At 48.0% G+C, this 16,343-nt stretch overlaps 1 long non-coding RNA gene across 1 annotated transcript; it reads left to right on the forward strand.

The window, feature by feature from the left end:
• Positions 1 to 655: 655 nt before the first annotated feature.
• On the forward strand, positions 656 to 4,085 carry LOC127340809 (uncharacterized). The gene is made up of 3 exons (XR_007874906.2): positions 656 to 1,370; positions 2,825 to 3,325; positions 3,481 to 4,085. It is a non-coding gene; the product is annotated as an uncharacterized lncRNA (long non-coding RNA).
• Positions 4,086 to 16,343: the final 12,258 nt, after the last annotated feature.

Consider the following 16,343-nt stretch of genomic DNA (forward strand, 5'->3'; position numbering starts at 1 on the left):
CAACGTGCCGCTCCTCTAAGTTGCCGTCCAATTCTTCCATTTTTTCTCTTGAAAGTTGATTTGGGGACAACCGGTGTGGACAATCGAAAAAAATTACCAGCATGTGTGATCGGTGACCTCAATAAGTAACCAACATGTGTGCTGCTAGCTACAATATGGGGGACAACCACTTGAGTAGGATTCCATTTGCCTACCGTGGTAAGAGCCCGTGTTAGTTTAGGATACGTATATAACTACTATATTATGCGTGAACAGCTTCGTGTTTTGAGAGAGTTTTGGGGAGGGATGAGAATTAATTGTAGACTGACACGTTAGCGTTTTATTTGTGTCTATATGTTAGTGTGGATTTGTTTTGGTGCCTCTGAGAATTTTGGATGAGATCAGGATTTATGTGATACACGCCTACAATTTTGGTGTTCTCTTTCGTCATGCAGGGTTGCTGGTGGTCGAGCCGTGTGCCTTTAGCTGCAAAGGCGTGGGAATCCAGGCGTTGGTCTATCCTTGTGTGTTGACCCAACATCCTGGCCCACATCTGTCTAGAGCTTGCGTTTATCTTTTGTTTTGCTTGACGTGCCGGTTTAGTTTGTCGGATAGAAAGCGGTGCTATGTACCACGCGTTCACGCCTGAGGAGTTCCACCTCACCAAAGCAGACGAACCGACTAGCTCTCTCAACTCTCATCTTCTTTCTGTATCCACATCGCCGCCCACTCCGTTCGTTCATGGCCCATCCTGCACAAACCCAATCCCGGATCCAATCGATGCGAGAAGCGAGAGGAGGCAGTGCGTGCGCGATGCATCCAACCGCTCAGCCCAATCTCCTTATCCCCTTCTCTCTCTAAATCGCAGCGGGACATGGGAGCAAGGAATCTGGGAGGAGGCGAGGGTTGAGCGCGTCGCGGGAGCCTTCGCTAGGCCGCCGCCGACGAGCGCGTCATGGGGGCCTTCGCCAGGGCACGTCCGACGGCGCGAGGTGGCGCTTCGCGAAGCAGGCTCCGCCAGTCCGCCGACGACAAGTGCGATGAGGCCCGTCGCTGGAGGCTCCGCAATGACGCCTCCGAGGAGCACCTGGGGGCGCGTCGCGGGGAGCGTGGCGCCAGGCCGCCGTCGAATCCGGCACCTTGCCGCCAACAAACATGAGTCGTGAGGAGGAGGCGTGTCACGGGGAGGACTTCGCCACGACGCCGTCTACTCCGCCACAATGTCGTCGGCAAGCTCGACGAGGAGGCGCAACGCGGGGAGGGTCGCACAAGGCCCCCCTCCACTTCGCCATGCCGTGAAAAGAGGTCCGTGGAACCCGATCGCCTCGGCATATCCTCCACGAGCTGAGCGCTCCGACCACGGCGCCATCTCGATGGCGGCTCTCCTACAGGTGTGTAGCCTCTCTCTCCCCTAAAATTCTCCATACCGTCAAGATCCTTGAAAGAATTACGACCGGGAGCGCCTCGATGGCGATTTTGTGACCGGATCTCATCGCATCACCGCCCAAGTGCAGTGACCATCCATCGTATGCTGCTGCATCCACTGCGCGGTGACCACAGATGCGAACCTAAGTATCACAGATGGCAACTACATCACTGTAGTGACGGCCTCACTGACAGCACTAGAGCTACCGCACTGTGCCGTGGTGCGTGCTTTTTTGTTTTTGTTTGCTGCCCCACGATCGTCTATGCCCTCTGTTCTTCCTGCAAAAAGCCTAGCCAGGCCTGTTCTTGCTACAGGGTAAGCCAACTACACTTTCTCGTGCTCCTGGAAGCGGCATTCGAAGAGGCAATCAGAGTAGGACGGTGGTTGTTGCTTTTGCTAGGATTCTAGAGAGCCGCCTGATATGTTCTTGCTGCTTCTTCTTTCATGTTTGAGAGAGTTGCAGATCTTCGTGGATAAACATATCCGTGATGGTGATTTTAGTTCATGTATTTTGCCCTGATATGCTCCTCCGTTTAGTTGCTAGAATGCTATTTCTTCATAGTTCTTGTTTTGATGTGCAAGCATTTTTCCTGTTCCAAGTTCAGACCCCCGACAGGCCAACACCAACAACACATGTGTATTTGGCCATTGGGCTTTGCTTTGCAGTTATCCCTTCAAGTTATTTATTTATATATGATGGAAAGTGGAAATATATTTTTCGTGCAAAATGGTCAGATACTTGTTTTTGAATCTTACATAGAAGAACTGAATGGAACTATATGAAATGGAAGAACTCCAACTAATTTATATGTTCATCCTACAGCCTAAATTAGATACAGAATAAATGATTATTCTAAAATAAATCATGAGTTTGTTGGTAATTCGAGTTACAAATCTTTCAAAAGACAGAATAAAAGATTGATTACAGTTTTAGTAATAAAATGTTCCAGTTCATGCACTGATGGTGAAAAACGTTACTTTTATCTTAAACGGATTATGTAAAAATATAAATGAATTTGAGAACTGGCAATATTTGCTGTACAAAAAAACATTGAAAAGCGGAGTTTAAAAGTATGAGGTGAGAAAAATAGAAGACACAATGTTGTTAGTTAGTTCCTATTATATTGTATTTTTCTATCTGAATTTTAATTTTAAGTTGATGATTTCTTAACAACATATAGCTGCTTCCAATGGGAGTGAGCAAAGTGTTAGGATACTGCTAGAGAATAATTGTGCTGATCCATGTCCTAGATGTATGCTTTGCAAATTTGAATTCAGATACAAATTTGTTACATGATATTAAGTTCATGTTTTTTTCATATTCAGAATTTCGTATCACTGTTTGTGATTTTTCTTTAATAATTTGAATTCTAAGTATTATAGTCAGTCTCATTTGGATATCTTGCAATGTAAATGCAGATCCAGGAGGAAAAGTTCCTTTATGGAGGCCTTAAGCAGGAGCCACAAGCCTGTGGTGCATCTTCAAGCGGAGGATGGAAACGGCCTGCCTGTGGGTGACACGGCCATGTATGCACACATCGCCGTCAAGGAGGATGATGTCGCATTGCTTGAGGAGATCATCCGGCGGGGATGTGACCGCTGCGTGTTGCGGCGATAGCTGCACAACGTAGTCCAGGATGACAACATCCGGATTATTAGAGAAGATTGGTTGCGACATCTAGCTTAGTCCAAGGATGAGGGCTGCCATTGTACTCAGCAGTGGTCAAGGGGCACACCTGAATTGGCCATGCTGCACCGAGCTGAATGCCATGACCTGGCCATGATGGTGAACCAAGTTGTCTGCCTTCCAGAACTGTGGATTTGGCGTCAAGGAAATCTCTTGAAGAACAACATGGTACATAATGTGAGCATCCCAACTGCATTTGCCATCCTCATATCAGTTTGGCTGGTCTAATGGAGGTAAGGGAGTTTGATAGAATAGTCCATTTGAGCAAAAAAAAAAAAAACTTTTTATTTAATACACAATATAAATATAATACCATGATGTTATGTACAAAACTAGAAGAATGACAATAGTACATTGTGTTACTATGCTGATGCTTAACTTGATGTAGGAAGAGTCAAGAGTATGTGTGCTTCTTCACTGGCAGAATGGTGTATCAACTGTGTTGATCTTCTACTTCATTGAGTGCCTTTTTAGACATCTGATATGTAAATTATGGTTCTCCCATCATAAGCTTCTGCTAGAGTAAGGATACAGTTTATCAGTTCCTACGTAGAAACAAATTCTGGCCTACCGATTATATATTTCGTACCATACAAACATACTATACAAAAGATGGAAGTACATAATTCTTTGGCTGAAGATTGTTCACTGTTTTATCCTGAAGACCGAGATATGGCTTTCATGAGACTCTTGCCAATCCTTTGAGGCCTTATTGAGGTAGTTGACTGCCAACAGTCTGTGGGATTGAGAAATTCTATGGTCCTTAGCCTCTGGTTTGTATTTTGTAGTAAATCATTCGCTCACAGAGTTGGAAGCCATACTTAGAATGTAGATAAATAAGACAGTTCATCCATTTATAGTAGCAGGTCTTGAGCTCTGTTTTCGGTATGTTCATTCTTTTATCAGCAAAGGTGGGATAATCATCCCATTTCCTATGCTTGGCATCAAATACAGAATCTCTGAAATGCCTCTTTTAACAAACATTGTTGTTTACTTCATGTTGGCCAGCTATTTCATCAAGATACATAGATAGATATATAAATTCATTCATGTGCACAAAGTAAGAGTTCACTGTTTTAGGGCCACCTGCACTGTCGTGGAGCAGCTACGACAACTAGGTGGCCTAGATGTCCGACGAGTATGGCACCGCGTACCATCCATAGAAGCTCTGCGCCTCTGCTCCCGTTGATCCGTGGCCGACCATATTCCCCTCACGTGCGGCAAAGGCTAGATGACCAAATCAAACATTTATTCATCCTCGATGGTTTGCCCCAAAAGATCAGATCCCCCGTGGTTTGGCTCCACGCCTACCAGAGCAAAGCCTCTTATATTTCTCTTGCCCCTTTGTTCTACGCATTGTTTTGGTTAGATTAAGATGAAATTCTGAGGTTTCCTTTGGAAAACAAGTAATGGTCAATGTTCGAATGGAAGTGCAGGCCGCTAAGATGGTTAAACGGGCGCCTACCCCTTTTTACCCTGGCAAAACAAGATCACCTTGTGTCCTTAAACCTATGATAATCTTTCGGCTAACTTAGCCTCCTCCGTCCCTCCGAACCAACAAGGGGTAGTACAGGAAACCTATGATAATCTTTCGGCTAACTTAGCCTCCTCCGTCCCTCCGAACCAACAAGGGGTAGTACGGGAATATTGACCTGTTGTGCATCGACTACGCCTTTCGGCCTGATCTTAGGCCTTGACTTATCCTCCGTGGACAAACCTTGTGGAGGAAACCTTGGGTTTTCGGGGCATTGGATTCTCACCAATGTTTTCGTTACTCAAGCCGAAATTCTCACTTCCGTTTCGTCGACCCCCACTTTCGTGGTTACTTCCATCTAAGCGGAACACTCCCCTACCGATGCATTTTGACATCTCACAGCTTCGGCCTATCGCTTAGCCCCGTTCGAATCATATCTAAGCATACAAAACTACTAGATTATAGAGCTACCACATAAAGAAAAACAATACAACCGAGTCTTAAAAAAAATCAGACAACACAAATTCTGATGGGATAAAAACAATCAACTACAACCCACAAAACATTTACCACCACCAAAAAGTACAGTAAACAACCACCATATGGTGCGGCGTGCCGCCGCGCCGGTCATTGCTAGTGTTATTTATAACTAGAGGCTGGAGCGCCCCATGGGGCGCTTCCTAGCCGGTCCTCTGCGTCCTAATTATGGCACAAACCAATAATGCATTGTTTGGTGTTAACTATCAACACAACAACCGATTGGGTTTAGGAAGTTGGTATACTGCAAAACACTGAGCATGCGAACTCAAACCATAGATCTTGTATTTCCTTCAGGACCAACACGTTCAAGTTTATTAACTCCAACAACATATATTGGAATAAAGAAAAAAGAATACAGGAAGTAACAGCATCAAATTATTTGACGTCAGTGTACATTTCTTCTAGATAAGTCGAAAGTAAAAAAAAAACATGTTTATCCAGTAGAAACTCAGGTATCAAGAATATTTCAGAAGACAAACATGCCCATTCTCCAGAGGAAATTCACATATGCAGCCAAAAGCTCCCTAGGTCTTCACGCAATCTTGTCCGAAGTTCCAAATGGCAGCAGCATGCTCATGAAATGTGAAAATTTGTGCACAACCTTTTGGCCTTTCTCGCTCTGATAAATGACACTTCTTAAAGCCCGATGCAACCCATGGTTCGGATTGTATAAAAGCAAAATGGCACTGAGCTGTCTATCAACACTAGTGGAAAACAGGCCTTTTGATCCGGGTGGTTAGGGCCTTTTGTCGCGGGCGGCCAGCCGCGACAAGCAAGGCGCGATAAAAGGGTGGCCTTTTATCCCGGGTCACTTACGACCCGCGACATAAGGTCCACCACGTGGCAGCCGCGGGGCGCGCAGGGCACAGGCCCTTTTGTCGCGGGCGGTATTACCACCCGCGACAAAAGGCCTTCTACGTGGCGCGCGCACAACGCTTCTGCTTTAGGGTTTGAGGGGTGCAGCACCCCTCCCCCCCCCGCCACCGACCGCCTGTTATTTCATTTTTTTCGTTCGAAAATGAAAGTTGCATATATTTGTACGCTACTAGAAGTTGTACACATTCATTCATTATATATATATATAGATCGATCAAACAAATATTGGAAGCAGAAGTCGATTCCCCTTACACATATTCGTAGGTTCCCTACATATATACATGGAGCTCACGATCGACAAACGGTACTAACCACCGTCTATTTGGAGGTAGAACAACTATCTGGACTAAACAAGCCTTTGTTGTTTATTACTTCTCTAACCAAAAGTCCCGCCACTTCCTCCGCGATTCCTAGTGCGTGTTCCTTTGGTTGGAGTCTGTCCCGCATGAAGTCGACCTATATACGAAAATGAGATGAGTATGACTATATCAGTCTTGATAACGAAATATTGATGATAATAAATAAAGTTGTGAATGTTATTGCTTACGTCGAATTTATTTCTGTTCTGCTTCTCAGTGGTTAACATGCGAATGGACTCGCAAACGTAGTATCCACATAGATTCGTCCCTTGTGGCTGCTGGGGGCACGCTACAGGAGTAAATGTTAGCTTCTTTGCAAAGGTAATGTCCTTATGAACATTCTTCAAAGCTTGCCAAGCCCTGCCAGGCAAAAGAATGATTGAATGAGTGGATAATTAATTGATATCTCACGAAAGATAAAGCGCGGCGATGAAGGAAATTACACTTGGAGCAACTCTCTGCAAGTCCTGGAACCCGTCCAGGCCTCTACTCGATGGGTCTCTTACTTCAACTATTCCCTTATCAGGTTGAATGTCTAGTAGAATCCAGTGGAAGCTGCACATGTTATGCATATACGTCAGGAATTACACTTAACATCGAGTAAGAAAAATTGAATGTGCATAAAAGATCATTAAGACTCTCACTCGTAGTTGTAAGGAAACAATATTGAATCACAGTAAATATTGCTGCCCCAAAAACCTTAGTAGGTTTCCCCGTTTCTTCGCGTTTATGCTTCACCGTTTCAACATGTATTTTATCTGGGTCAACAAACCCAACATTGATAATATTATTACTTTTGCACTCACCGATCTTCGATCTGCAAAAGAGAACCCATAAGATATAATGAGTATATATATGCAATGAAAACGAACATGAACTGAATGAAAATGAACTTATATGTAGTTAACAACTTACAAGCAATAGCAACTCATGAGAGATTTGTCGAGGGCTTCTAGATTGAATAACTGCCAGAGTTCATTCATCTCAATATGGATCTCCTCGTTTCGGTAGTAATATTCCCATGGTATACTCGCCACGATGTACATTTTTTTCTCCTTGCATGCATCAAGGTACCACTGATGCAAATTCCGCATATGTGTTGGCAGTTTATGCAGCCGCTCTCTCGCTGACCAAGTCGGCCCCGTAGACAAATTTAGGAGCTATATCAGCGTGGGTAGTGCAGCATCTGCGGCACCAAACAATTCCTCCACGATAACTCCACATTGAGCCGCTAGAGATGCAGCTTCTTCCATATTGACATCACCACCAAGTTCCTCGTACACCTAGGGAACATTAAACACTTAGAGTGCAGGGATCGATTGTTTGGGCTGAGCACCGAGGAGGGGAACTTCCTTTCTCTTTTTGCCTTTTGTCGTTTGCTTGGCCTTGAGGGGTGCACTTGTTGAACTTGACCTTTTCTCATCTGCACTTCTAGCTGATGATTTGCTCGTGCCAGCAATGTCCTTCTCCTTGGCCTTTTCATCCTTTTTTTGGTCAATTACCTTCGCAAGAGTGCGTGTATAGTCATCCTTCTTCTCGTGTAACTCATACTGCGATGGTGTGTTCAGAAAACTAGTAGCATATTCTATTTGCTTCTCTGTGTATGGCTCGGCGCTGGAGGTTTTGGCTTATGGAAATGATCATAGTTGTGTTTCGCAACAGCTGCCGCATTTTCCTCGACAAGTAAGATCCCAAGGACGGGGGAGGAACCTTTGGTACTTTTGGGAGGGGCGACCTCTTGGGGACAGGACTCTTGAAACGCTTCCGGCTGGGTGCATTCCGAGTCTTAGTGGGCGGAGGCGGCGGCGCTGGAGATGGAGATGGACTACCGATGTCGTGGTCGACGTCGTACCCACGGGGTGATGGTGGCGACATGTGATCAGTAGGAGGAGGTGATGGTGGCCTGCGATCACCTGGAGGAGGTGATGGTGACCTGCTGGGACGATCGGTACTAGGTGCTACCCAGCCTGGCAGCCTGATGTTCTTCTTTTCCCAGAGAATGATTTCTCCCAGCACCTCTCTGAGTGTAAGCCCCCCATCACCTCCAGGGATATGGAGCTCCAATGTCTCCCACTGCGGGACAACTGAATCCACCCCGACACGAGCATAGCCAGCTGGAATCGGATTGCCATGCCATGTTGCCGGCTCACCTTCAGGTCCAAATGCCGGTAAGACATAGCCGGCCGCCACCTTAACAGAAACCTTCCTGAACACCTCATGGAGATCACAAGGTGTTGTCTCCTTGATTCCATCCAAGGGGTCGCCAGGACCGGCATCTATCATCATCCGTGTAGGAGGGGCCTCCGAGTCGGCCACGCTGCTGTCTCGTCGCTGAGATATTTCAGCGGTATTATCTGGCGGGCGCTGTCCTTTTAGTTCATTTATCTCCCGCTGCTGCTGCTGAAGCTCCCGCTGCTGCTGGTCAAGTCGGCGTTGGAACTCGGCCATCCGGTCATTCTGCACCTCCAGTGGCGTTGTTTAGCTCTCGCTCGGCTTCTATAAGTCTCCGCGTCGGCCGGAAACCCAAGCGACCACGGAACACTAGGGCCGAAGCCTCTTGTTCGTCCTCCCTTCTCAGGATTACCGAGGACAAGCGTCAGCAAGTCTTTCTCTCTATCGGGAGCAAACTTTAGTTTTCCCGCCTTTATATCTGTCGTCACTTCAATCCATTTTTGCCTAGGTACCCTAACCCTGGTGTCACTTTCAACAATGTTCCATGTCTTCATGTCATACTCACAGCCATGCGCGAGGAACCAATTTCGAGCCCTTATGTCCCATCCTTCTCGCGTGGGTTCTGGAGTGATCCCGTTCAGCTCCATCTCAGCCTCTTGTGCATCCCACTTAGGCATGGCTCTTCCGTAGCCCCCTCGCCCCGTATGATGGTGATATTTCTTCTCGCTTGCATTCTTCTTGTTTTTCACGACAGGTTCACAGCCTCCTCTGATTCTTTGTACCTCACAAATTCTTCCCAGTTATGCTCCTGCTTCGCTAGGTAGTTCTCGAATAATGGAGGCTTCTTGTCTTTCTTATAATTTTTCCATAACCGGTTCTTATACGCCCGGAAAAGTTCCCCCATCTTCTTAAGAGCCCATTTCTTCACTAGCGCTCGCTGCTTAGCATTCTCAGACTCCGATCCCAAATCTGGCAAAGTGAAATGTGCCATCAGGTCTCTGAAAAGTGTGTCCTTGTACCTATCGGCAACCTGATTTTCGGACACATTCTTCGTCTTGTTCCATTCTCTGACAGTGATCGGGACACGATCTCTAACCACAACTCCGCACTGATTTTTGAACTTCACTCCGACATTCTCGGGTACCACCGGTTGGCCTTCCGGTGATATAACTTCAATTGTGAAGTGGTCTTTCTTGGTCAACTTCTTTGCCGGGCCTCATTTCTCTATCTTATCTTCGGAGGCCTAAGAGAATACATATAGAATTGCATTAATGCCTCTATACTAATGCCTCAATACATATGTACATATAGAATTCCATTAATACCTCGTCACCGGAGCCGTCGTCGGCTTCTCCGTCACCGGAGCCGTCGGCTTCTCCGTCACCGGAGCCGTCGGCTTCTCCATGACCGGAGCCGTCGGGTTCTCCATGACCGGAGCCGTCGGCTTCTCCATCACCGGAGCCGGCTCGGTCGGCTTCTGTACCATCGCGGATTATGTCCGCGAATATGTCTTCCTGTTCCAAGTCCCGTTCGAATTGATCCATTGTTTCTGCAAAAGATTTAAATCGATAAGTAAATGTTCAAACACAAACCAAACCCTAACCCTAATCAAACACAAACCAAACCCTAACCCTAATCGGCGACACGTGTTTGCGAGAGGGAGAGGGTGTCGGCGACGCGTGTTTGCGAGAGGGAGAGGGTGTCGGCGACGCGTGTTTGCGAGAGGGAGAGGGTGTCGGCGACGCGTGTTTGCGAGAGAGAGAGAGGGTGTCGGCGTCGGTTGTTCGCGAGAAGGGAGAGAAGAGGGGAGTTGCGGCGTCGATGGTTTTCGTGAGAGGGAGAGGGGTGTCGGCTAGTGTTCGCGAGATGGAGAGGGGTGTCGGCGAGTGTTGTTCGCGAGAAGGGAGAGAAGAGGGGAGTTGCGGCGTCGATGGTTTTCGCGAGAGGGAGAGGGGTGTCGGCTAGTGTTCGCGAGATGGAGAGGGGTGTCGGCGAGTGTTGTTCGCGAGAGGGAGAGCGGTGTTCGCGAGAGTGTTTGCGTCGGTTTAATCTACGAAATTTGAACTAAGTAACTACGAAATTTGAATTAAGTAACTACGAAATTTGAATTAACTATCTACAAAAATTTAAACTAACTAACTAATACTAAATTTAATCTAAATACTAATACTAATACTAACTAACTAATACTAATTAAAACTAAATACTAATACTAATACTAACTAACTAATACTAATTAAAACTAAATACTAATACTAACTAAACTAAACTAACTAACTTAATTAAAAAACTTAATGAAAAAAGGCCGGGGCATGGGCGCCGGCCGGCACCGGCGGCCGCGCGGGGCGGCGGAGGGTGGCGGCTACCTGCTTCTCGAGGGTGGCGCAGAGGGGGCGGCGGCGGCCGGGGTGTCCCGAGGAGGCGGCGGCGGAGGAGGCGGCGGCCGGAGGTGGCGCGCGCGGGAGATCTCGTCGAGGTGGCGCGCAGAGGCGGCCCACGATGGCGGAGGTGGCGCAGAGGGCGGGGGCGGCGAAGAGGCGGCTCGAAGTGGCAGGCGGCGGCCGGAGGCGAGGAAGATGGCCGGCGGCGGCGGCGGTGGATTTCGGCAGCCTGACGGCGCGATTTCTGCTAAGGAAAATGGCCTCCGGTGTCGCGGGTGGGGGCTCCGCCCGCGGCGGTAGATATTTATACCTAGGGCCTTTTGTCGCGGGTGGGGGCTTGACCCGCGACAAAGACCCCCTTTTGTCGCGGGTCAAGCCCCACCCGCGACAAAAGGGGTCTTTATCGCGGGCCGTGGCTCGACCCGCGACAAAAGGGGGTGGGAGGGGGGAGGCGGCCGATCCGCGTGAAGCGCATCCAACGGCTCCGGCCGGTTGAATCCAACGGCCTGGAGCCGTTGGACGCGGATCAGGCCTGGACCGTTTTTGTGGTTCTGTTTTTTGTTTTTCTGTTTTTTGTTTTTCTGTTTTTTTAAATAAAAACTATTATTTCAATAACTTTTAAATGGTAACTCAAAAAGAAAAGTGTTATATATGAAAATTGATCAGAAAAATCCAATGAACATGAATATGACATCCATAGAACTATTTGCATCTCGCATATATAAATGCTGACACGTGCCTCGCCCCGCTCATTCATCTCCGGGATGCCTCCATGTCGTCGAGGGGCGTCCGGTTTCCGTGGCGTTCGAGTGCATCCGAGCGGTAGGTTCACCGCCGAGATACGCGCCGGTGGCTTCCGCCTCACCCTCGGCACGTACAACACGCCGGAAGAGGCGGCGCGCGCTTACGACGCGGCGGCGTGGCGCTTTCGGCGGCCAGGGCACGACATGAACTTCCCGGATGTTGAATCGCTAGAGGAGGCGGAGTTCCTCGCGCCACCGCCGTGCCTCGTCACCGACGAGGACCGTCACCGGCATCGCCAGGTGCAGCGCCGGATCGCCATCGCCGAGCGCGACGAGCAGTTGATGCGCCAGTGGAGGGCGCGGTCCCCCGACGCGTTCTTTGCTAACCTTAGGGCACAACGCAGGTCCAACAGGCGCCACCGTCGGGCCGTCGCCGCCTTCGAGCTCGAGAACTCGAATACAACTTGGACCGAAAACGACCCTCGGTGGGATGACCTTTGGACGGAGACAACCTCCGACGACGAGTAGAGACTAGACTAGTAATTTATCTATTTTATTGTAATTTCAATAAAGTCGTTGTCGGTTCTATTAGTTTAAATTTAGTTTATAAAGTCGTTGTCGGTTGTTTTTGTTCAATAAAGTGGTTGACACGAAATTTATTACGATTGAACTGAAATTAAAGTACAGAGCTCAACTGAAAAATAAGATACATGGCCAGATTCGAATGTTGGAGCCATTCAATCATAGTCGTGCCTAGTCCTATACACGTCGCCACTGTAGTCATCAAAGTCGCCGACGTCATCGTCGCTAGCATCGGGGTCGCGGTTGTCGAACCTCGGCGGATGACCACGCGTGGGCTGGGATTGAGGGTAGCGCAGGCGGGGCCACGATAGGCCAGGACGCTCGGAGAGTCCGGCCGCGCCACCACATCCGACGGCCGGCCTCGTTGAAGTTCGAAGGAGGCGGGCCGTCCTCCTCGTACTGCAACCGCCCTCTCACGCCGATTGATGAAGAAGCTGTCCCAAGTCGGGCTGTAGTCGGGATGCCACCGGGATTCCTCCGCTGCTCGGCGTGAGCTCGAAATAGTAGTGGTTCGTGATGGCCATCTCGCGTGGCACACCTACAGGGGATAGGAGGGACCGGTCCGCCTCCGACGCTCAGCAACCAGCCGGTCGGGACGCGGTAGCCGGGCGGGCAGGGGTAGTTCGAGGCGCAAAGCGCCTCCGCCTCCCGGGGTGTTAGACATACGATGGAAGCCATGGGAGAGAGTGATGAGGTTTGCAGATATGAGAGTCCAAGCCTACATATATATAGTGGAAAAATGGCGGGAATGCGGGAAGAAAATAGGCGGGAACGAAGTGGCGCGCGAAACTTTCATCCCGGGTGGAGGCTCAAACCGCGACAAAAGACGGGGGGAGGCTTATCTAGGAGGGCCTTTTGTCACGGTTGGTGGCTGCAACCGCGACTAAAGATGTCGGCAGGATAATAAGGATGTGTCGGTAACCTTTTGTCACGGTTGGTGGCTGCAACCGCGACTAAAGCTGTCGGCAGGATAAGGATGTGTCGGTAACCTTTTGTCACGGTTGGTGGCTGCAACCGCGACTAAAGGTGTCGGCAGGATAAGGACGCGTGGGTGGACGCACTGCTCGATGAGATAAAGCATGTAGCGCACGACGGCCTGTCGAAGGAATAAGACAAAGTAGAAGCGGTGCCGTGCCTATAAAAGGAGCATCGATACGCCTTGCCAAGCAGATCAACAAGCCAAGCACAGTTTAATCTTCATTATTACATAAATGTAGAGATTGTCTTGGGAACTATATATGAAGAATACATTATTACATCGCCATCTAGTGTTGTGATCTTCTACGCCGTAGCCATGGAGAATCTTCATCATTTAGCAAGATGCTTGGGTCAATTTTCACCGTGAAGGGCGGAATTTCTTTAAACTTATTATAATCTTCTGACATGTCTGTCTTGTCATCCACTCCCACGATGTTTCTTTTCCCGAAAGAACTATGTGGCGCTTTGGCTCCTCGATTGATGTATTCTTTTGTTGATTTCTTTTTCTTGATTTGCTAGACATGTCCTTCACGTAGAAAACTTGAGCCACCTCGCTGGCTAGGACAAAAGGCTCGTCCAGTGCACGCAAGATTGTTGGGATCCACTTGTTATCATACCGTACTTATCGTCAATATGTATAGCGCTGAGCTTCACCCATTTGCACCGAAACAAAGGGACCTTAAAAGTGGGACCATAGTCAAGTTCCCATATCTCCTCTATGTATCCATAATATGTGGTGGTCTGCCCATTCTCGTCTGTTGCATCGAAGCGGACACCGCTGTTTTGGTTGGTGCTCTTTTTATCTTGGTCGATCGTGTAAAATGTATTCCCATTTATCTCGTACCCTTGGAATGTACATATGTTTGAAGATGGTAACCTGGCCAACAAGTACAGCTGCTCCACCGCAGATGGGTCATTAATGAGATGTCTTTGCAACCAAGCCGAAGGTATTCATGTGTTGACGTGTAATCAAGGACTCGGGCTGGCCGGGTTTATTTCTCGTAAAACATTCTTATGTTTCTCGATGTACGGAGCCACCAAGCTGGAATTGTATAGAACTGTGTAGTGCGCTTGATTGAAAGAAATCTTGTCCCTCCACACCGTTGCTTTCCTTCCTAGTGTGCCTTTTCCAGTCAGCCTCCCCTCATACCGAGATTCAGGAACACCAATCGGCTTAAGGTCAGGAAGAAAGTCAACACAAAACTCAATGACCTCCTCAGTTCCGTAGCCCTTTGAGATACTTCCTTCCGGCCTAGCTCGGTTATGAACATATTTCTTTAAGACTCCCATGAACCTCTCGAAGGGGAACATATTGTGTAGAAATACAGGGCCGAGAATTCTAATCTCTTCAACTAGGTGAACGAGGAGGTGCGTCATAATATTGAAGAAAGATGGTGGGAACAACAACTCGAAGCTGACAAGACATTGGACCACATCTTCACGTAATCCCGACAAAGTTTCGGATCCATTACCTTCGAGAAATTGCGTTCAGCATATCTTCACAATGGCTAGTCGAACATTTTCTGGTAGAAGTCCCCTCAATGCAATCGGAAGCAATTGTGTCATAAGCACGTGATGATCATGGGACTTCGTGTTCTGGAATTTTTCTCCTTCATATTTACTATCCCCTTTATATTCGACGAGAAACCAGACGGAACCTTGATACTGAATAGGGCTTCAAAAAAGATCTCCTTCTCTTGTTTGGTAAGAGCATAGCTGGCAGGCCCTACAAACTGCCCTGGATGATTGCCGTTTCGTCCTTTATGAAGTTCCTGGTCCTCCCGTGCTTCTGTTGTATCTTTTGTCTTTCCATACACGCCTAGAAAACCTAGAATATTCACACAAAGATTCTTGGTCAGGTGCATCACGTCGATTGCAGAGCGGACTTCCAGGACTTTCCAATATTCTAGCTCCCAGAAAATAGATTTCTTCTTCCACATGGGCGCGTGTCCGTCATCGTCTTTCGGAACAGGTCGACTGCCTGGACCCTTTCCAAAGATAACATTTAAATCCTTGACCATGTCAAATATATCAGCACCACTACGGGGACAGGCTTCGGACGGCGGTCTGCCTCGCCATCGAAATGCTTGCCTTTTTCCTTAAGGGATGCTTGCGCGGAAGGAAACGACGATTGAACGGGTACACAACTTTTCTGCTTTTTCCCAAATATTTACTTTCAGTCTCATCTAAACAGTGTGTGCATGCATTGTATCCTTTGTTCGTCTGTCCTGAAATGTTACTGAGAGCAGGCCAATCATTGATGGTTACGAATAGCAACGCTCGTAGGTCAAATTCTTGCTCCGTGTGCTCATCCCACACACGTACACCTGGTTTGGCCCACAACTCCAAAAGTTCATCGACTAATGGCCTTAGGTACACATCAATGTCGTTGCCCGGTTGCTTTGGGCCTTGGATAAGCACTGGCATCATAATGAACTTCCGCTTCATGCACAACCAAGGAGGAAGGTTGTAGATACATAGAGTCACGGGCCAGGTGCTGTGACTGCAGCTCTGCTCCCCAAAAGGATTCATGCCATCTGTACTTAGACCAAAGTATAAGTTCCTTGCCTCGCCTGCAAAATCCGGGAACTCTCTCCCGATGTTTCTCCACTGCCGACCATCAGCGGGGTGCCTCAACATCGCGTCTTTCTTACGTTCTTCCATGTGCCATCGCAACAACTTGGCATGCTCTTTGTTTCTGAACAAACGTTTCAACCGTGGTATTATTGGAGCATACCACATCACCTTCGCAGAACCCTCTTCCGGGGTGGCTCGCCCTCAACATCACCAGGGTCATCTTTTCTGATCTTATACCGCAATGCACCACATATCGGGCATTTATTCAAATTCTCGTACTTCTCACCGCGGTAGAGGATACAGTCATTAATGCATGCATGTATCTTCTGCACATCTAATCCTAGAGGGCAGACAAGCTTCTTTGCTTCATATGTACTGACGGGCAATTCATTATTTCTTGGAAACAGCTTCTTTAATATTATCATCAATTTCTCAAATCCCGAGTCAGTCACACCGACCTCTGCCTTCCATTTCAGCAATTCCAATATGCTACCCAGCTTTCTATGCCCATCTTCACAACCTGGGTACAACAATTTGTGGTGGTCCTCTAACATCTTGTCGAACCGCAA

The sequence above is a fragment of the Lolium perenne genome, chromosome 3, assembly GCF_019359855.2.
Source record: "Lolium perenne isolate Kyuss_39 chromosome 3, Kyuss_2.0, whole genome shotgun sequence".
In the NCBI taxonomy this organism is placed as follows: Eukaryota; Viridiplantae; Streptophyta; class Magnoliopsida; order Poales; family Poaceae; genus Lolium; species Lolium perenne.